Here is a 6639-nt window from a genome sequence, read left to right as displayed (position 1 = left end):
ATAATCCACACATACACAAGTAGGACTTGGTTGTAATAATGGTGATGGTTTCTGTTAAGCATGCTTCGAACAAGTATGATTCATATCCTCACAAGGTATATCCACTCTTTCTTCTCTCAGAATTCAAGACAATGCTTAAAAGCTTATAATCACTCAATTATATGTGAGAGAAAATATTTTGAGGCAATCAAATAGCTCACATATATAAGAAACGAAAAGCACTTTGTGAATATAATTTTTTTTGAAAAGATCTCATGAAGGATATCAATTACTTGCACGGATGGACCCAAGCCATAGGTTCAACTCTTGTAACTCATCTCCACATCAAGGGCTGTCCCATCTTAAGGATCAAGAAGGTCTTCTCAAAGGTTGTAATGGGGCTAAGGCTCAAGGTTTAAAGAAATGAAAGGTAAGGATTTATCAAAGTGTCCTAAAAACCTAGCAGAGCACATGTAGATGTAGAGACCTCAAGAAATCCACCAAGGCATTGCAAAAACGTCACTTTCCCTAGAGGTAACATAAAAGGGCCTAATGTCTTCATGTTGGGCCAAATCTTCATTGTAAACTTCCCTAGAACTATAGTGGAATGGACAAAGGCCAAATTTTTCTGTAGTGGGCCTTCAGTTCAAAGTAAACTCCAAAATCACTAAGTATGGGGGACTAAAATCCATAAACATTTTTCTTTCTTTTCTTTTCTAGCCGTACACAATTTTTTTCTTTTCTTTTCATTTTTCACGGCTTTCACAATTTTTTTTTTTCATGGACAAGTCTACCCCCACACTTGAATTTTCACCTCTTCTCAATCTTCTTTCTCAATGCCAAATCCTCAAGTAAAGTCCCAAAATATAGCTCCACTAAGTTTTTAGAACAAAGGGTAGGAGTGTAGCTATACTAAGGTTCAGGGTTAAGAATTTAAGGGTGATGAAAGAAAAGGCTTAATGTAAGCTCAAAGGGGTTTATCTAAGGGAGTCCCATGACGGGCACAAATAGGGACACATGCTTATTTGGCAATGGTGATAATTCCTAGGTTGCCTCTATCCCTTCCAGAATCAGGGCCATGTATTGACAAACGTCTCAACAAGCACAAGAGCGAATTCTAGCATTCTCTAGTCCATCAAACTTAATCTATGGCAAGCAATCAATCAAATGAAAGAGTAATGAGATCATCAAAACATCGCCAAGAAATTAAGAATATGTTTTTCATTTATCACTCCAAGAAAAAGGGACATGGCTCAAATATCTCACATGGGCTTTTATGAATCAAAACTCATCCTAACATGCTCATATTCTGTACCAAGGTTACGAAATCCATATCCACTACACATGCATGCATTTTTCATATATCTCAATTAACCAAAGAATACCATTTTAAAAATCATCTCAATTTTGTGATCCTCTTTTAATCATGATTTCAGAGATATAGAATCATCTTAGACAGTTGAAAGGGCATCCTAAGACTCAAAAACAAAAACAAAAGTAAAATTTTTTTTTTTTTCTTTTTCAATAATTTAATTTAATTTCAACACTTAGGTACGGGAACAGGGAGTCTCGATGTGCAATGGGACTGAAACAGCTACCCTTTTTCAAGACTATGTTTAATCCAATATACCTTAGTGTATCACAACATCAATTAAAAACACAATCCAACATCAACTATTTTTTTTTTTCTTTATATACTAACTACTAAAAATACAATAAAGCAATAACCCTTCCCCCATACTTAATTCATGCATTGTCCTCAATGTATAAACAAATATAAATCATGCAAAGCATAAATCAAGCATAGAAGAGAAAATGAACACAACGAAACCTAAAACAACTTAAAATTTAAGAAAATAAAATAGAAGGAAGAGTTCAAGAAAGCAAATCTGCGTTTGATGTCTCCTCCACAGCTACAGTTGAAATGGGTTGCCTCCCATGCAGCGCTTAATGTTTAAAGTCTTTCAGCCTAGACTTGTACCTCCATTTACTCCTTTGGAGGAGCAGTATGCGGGCGAGTGGCAGCCCTCTTGCTGGTTTCAGCCTTCGGAGGCGGGTCCTCATGTTGTGATGCAGTAGCGTCCTTGCGAGGAAACCCAGGAGGATAACTCTGCAAGTTATTGACTTCCTGAGCAAGCTTGTTTATTGCAGTGTGACAGCGGATCAAAGAGCAGTTCATCTCAGAGATGTAATCGATCATGCAATTGACTCTCCAATCTGTCACCATAATACCATCGCGGAGAGAGGAACGCAAATCATCAATCGAATCCGACAAGCTTTCCAGGGTGGCCATAGGCCGAGGAGCACGAGCAGCTGGTGAGTGATAGGAGCATTTTAATGCGACGTTTTAACTGCATTTCCCTACATTTCTTACGTTATTTCCTTATTAAAATCCTGTTTAGGAAAGTTTCCATTCTTTGATTGGGAAAGTTCCTATTTGTAGAAAGTTTATATTTTTGTAGTTTCTATTTATCATTTTTAGTAAGTTGCCATTTTTCATTTTAGGAAAGTTTCTATTTTTCTTATTAGTTTCTATTTTTTTTAGGACCTCCAAGCAAGTGGAAAATCTTGAGGAGGAAAATCAAAGTTGCAACCAAGTGGAAAATCTTGAGGAGGAAAATCAAAGTTGCAAGGAAGTGGAAAATCTTGAGGAGGAAAATCAAAGTTGCAACCAAGTGGAAAATCTTGAGGAGGAAAATCAAAGTTGCAAGGAAGTGGAAAATCTTGAGGAGGAAAATCAAAGTTGCAACCAAGTGGAAAAACTTGAGGAGGAAAATCAATTCAAGTTGAACAAGTGATAAACATGTGGGAAGATATTTTTTACAAATTTGTCTAACATATCTAGCCCTTCATTTATGTTCATCTCCACCCTCCATTCATCATTTTTTGGGCTATAAATACACTTCTCCTCTCACTCTCAAAATCAATTCCTTCATCCATTCCATCTTCTTTGTCTCTCCATTTCCTTTCCATTTTCCAAACACATTCCTTCATCCATTTCATCTCCTTGTCTCACCATTTTCTCTCCATTTTCCTTAGTCACATCTTCCTTCATCCATCTCATCTTCTTTGTCTCTCCATTTCCTTTCCATTTTCCTTCTCCATTCTCTAGTTGCAAAGTTCTGCATTTTCAAGCAAGGAGATGAAGAAGAAGAAGGAGCCGTGAAGATCATATCCTCCATCATCCACCTTGAAGGCTTGCTTCCAAGATTCAAGATCCAACCATCTAGCTCTCCATCTCCATCTCCACTCACGGTGTAATTCGTTCCTTTTCCTTGTAACCTTTTTGGTTTCCTTGTTTGATTTCGTATGAACTTGTTTCTAGTTAACAATAATGTTTAGGGCAAAGTTTAAGCCCAATTTCTATGTTTAAATAAAGTTTTCGAATTCCATAATTGTGATTCTAAGTTGCTTATGTGAGTTTGTTCGATTAAATTTGCTTTACAGAAAACTTTTATATGTTTATCTTATTTGGGTCGACACTTATAGGATTTGCATGTAATTGGTGCTAGGTTTAAGAACATGAAATCGACTTTTCGTTTTGTGTAACTTGAATCAAAAGTAGTAAAGGTTCTGGACAAGAATCGAATTTAATTGAAGAGGATTGCAATTAGGTGGACTTTTCCATAACTAAGTTGTACACTTGAGTTGATAGCCTTTCTCTATGTCTAATGCGTTGAACATGTCATGATTGACTAGCTTTCTAGGGTTTGATTGCATGTTTGATAGGATTAATCTTGGTGCTTTCGCTTAGGTTAATTAGCATTGAAAAGTAAAATATGGGAAATCATTTGCTTTCGAATGTTTCACATGATCAACTCCTCTCTCATGACTTGGAAGAACAATTATAGGGTTTGAATCGAATTTGATTACATGGAATTGATTTTGATATTTGTTCCTTGCGTTCCACCCTTGTATATATGTTTTTACATTTTCTTTATTTTATTTATTTTAATTTTAATTTTAAGAATCCTAATCCCCCCCTTATTTGTGTTTACTTGTATATATTTATTCTTTATTTTATTTTTGTAAATAATACTTTATTATTTTAATTCTTTATTTGTTTATACAATTGTATATATTTATATTCTTTATTTTATTTTTGTAAATAATACTTTTCTTTATTTGTTTCACAATTACAAGTGTACCCTCAATCCCCGGAATAGAACGATCCCTATTTGCTTATACTACTAACGATATTTCAGGGTTAAATTGTGCGCTTCCCAAAAGCGACATCAATTTTTGGCGCCGTTGCCGGGGATTGAAAAATCACTTGCTAAATTGTGTCATTTATTTTATATATTTGTTGTATATAAATTGTTTGAAACTTAGTTTAAATTAACTAGGATATTATTTATATTATTGAACACGAATTTTAATTGTAGGTTGTAAATTGAGAGGAATAGGTGAAGTCTCTTTTGTTAATATTGGCCTAAACCCCTTATTGGTACCTAGCTAAGGACCCTTAAGGTTGAGGGCGGCCTTTATTAACACTTGTTGAACTGTCTTCACACTTATGAACTTTTTCATCTTAGTAAGTATAGCCTATGTGGAATGGTGTCTAGGAATGGGATAACGTTCATGACGGGTTTTTGAATCCAGAAGTGCTTGCAAATGGGCCTAAACCACTATGTGGGAGTAGCTCATGCCAAAATGGATTTTTCCTCTCGTGTTCGCCCTCCCCCACCTGGCCATTTCAGTAAGGTTGCCCAAACGATTTGAAAGGGAGTTTGTGTCTAGGCGACTATACTTGGGCCGCACGTCCACTTGATTTACAGTTTGGAATCTGATTCGATATCAATAATGTTTATAATAAAAGAAATACTTGTGAATACTCTATACGTGTAAATTATTTTGTTGTTTCACACTTTAAACTTGTAAAAATACTTTTCACGTTTTATACTCACTTGTGTACTTAACTTGTGTGTTATGTACAATATACTTGTTAATTTTACTTGTAGTTTGTAATTAATAGTTATACTTGTTTTTATTTTGTATTTCTTTGTTAATTATAGTTACTAACTTTATTTAATGTAGGTACCGTCTGGCTGCAAGACGTAAAATACAAGCGCTACTTGGGAGGCAACCCAATTCAGAATATAATCAGATTTGCTTTCTCTTTCCCTATTTCTTTTTATTTTTCAATTTTTCTCTATTATTTTTATTTTAGGATTTGTTTTCGTAAATGTCTTCTATCTATGCTTACTTATTTCATTGCATGCTTTTAATTGATTACATTGAAGATAATGCAATATTTAAGTGTGGGGGAAGAGATTTATATATTCGTCTTCATTTTGAGTCCTATAAATATTTTTGTCTTTCATTTTGAGTCCAATATATATTTATATTTGTTTTTTGTTTTTTTTAGTCCTTTATATATATTAAAAAAAAAAAAAAAAAAAAAAACTGCATTCATTCAGTCTTTTTAAATTCAGCTATTTACAAAAAAAATTTAAAAAATAATAATAATAATAAAAATACTCTATACTAAACCATGTCTGCATCTCCGTAGGAGTTGAGGCTGAGCTCAAGGGAAATGCGAGAGTCACCGCCATAACCGCTACCTCCCTCAGAAGTAGTCTTCATGTTGCCAAAGATGTCCTCACCATGCATGGGGAATAGTGGAAGGGTTTCAATCTCCTGGTGATATTCTCCTCGTTGTTCCATGATCGATCCATCAACACCATAGCCGACACGTGACCCAAAGTTTAGATCAATGGATCTACCATCATCAGTAGAACTAGTGGATCCAAAATTGAGATTGAGAGATCCACCAACCGGAACGTTCCGAAATTCCTTCAACTTCTGCCTCTCACGAGCCTTGAGGTTCTGGAACCAAAAGAAGACATTTTTGTCCTCGATCTGCCCATACTGTTTCAGATGAAGGCAGATCTCTTGAATCTGCTGTGGAGTTGGGTACTTAAAACCCTTATCATAGTAAAGGCCCTTGAGGATTCTTAGTTGAGGCGGTGTGGGAGCCCACCGGTTATTAGTCCCGGCTGCTTGGTTGTTTCCTCCATCCTCGATTTGTTGTTGGGTCTGTTGCTCCATTAGTTGCAGAGTTCGTGGTTCCATGTTGATGAAGAAAGGATTTGAGTTTCGAAAGAAAGGCTGAAGGGTTGAGAGAGAAAGGCTGGAACTCGGAAGAATTTTCTTTTGGAGTGAACAGTCGCTCAGAATGCACCTATTTATAGAACGAGTGAGCAGATCTCCACCGTTGGATCGACGATCTCTGAGATTAAATCTACTCGTTGGATTAAAGTCACCCGAAAACACGGAAAAGCTGTTGGCTCGTGAAGGACACGTGGGGGAACCAAACTGATCTCGAGGAGCTGTGACAGATAAGCTACAGCCGAAAGTAGGTATGATTGCCATAAATTAAGGAAAAGAAAGGACGCGTGGGGGAATCAAACGAATCTCGAGGATCCGTGACAGACAAGCTATAGCCGAAAGCATGCCATAAATCCAGGAAAAGAAAGGAATATTTACACGTGGGGGAGTTTCTTGGGCCGTGAACTATCATAACTCTTCTCCTTCCCGGAGAAGCTTTGTTAAAACCGTGTGCCTGTTGAGATTTCTACCCTATTTTGTGCTTTACATATACATCCTTTTTTGTCTCCTCCAGATTTTACTAAGGTTTGTCTAAGCGTGCAGTTTCAA

This window comes from Rosa chinensis, chromosome 1, assembly GCF_002994745.2.
Source record: "Rosa chinensis cultivar Old Blush chromosome 1, RchiOBHm-V2, whole genome shotgun sequence".
In the NCBI taxonomy this organism is placed as follows: Eukaryota; Viridiplantae; Streptophyta; class Magnoliopsida; order Rosales; family Rosaceae; genus Rosa; species Rosa chinensis.
The sequence above is the reverse complement of the archived record's forward strand: the minus strand, read 5'-3'. Positions refer to the sequence as shown.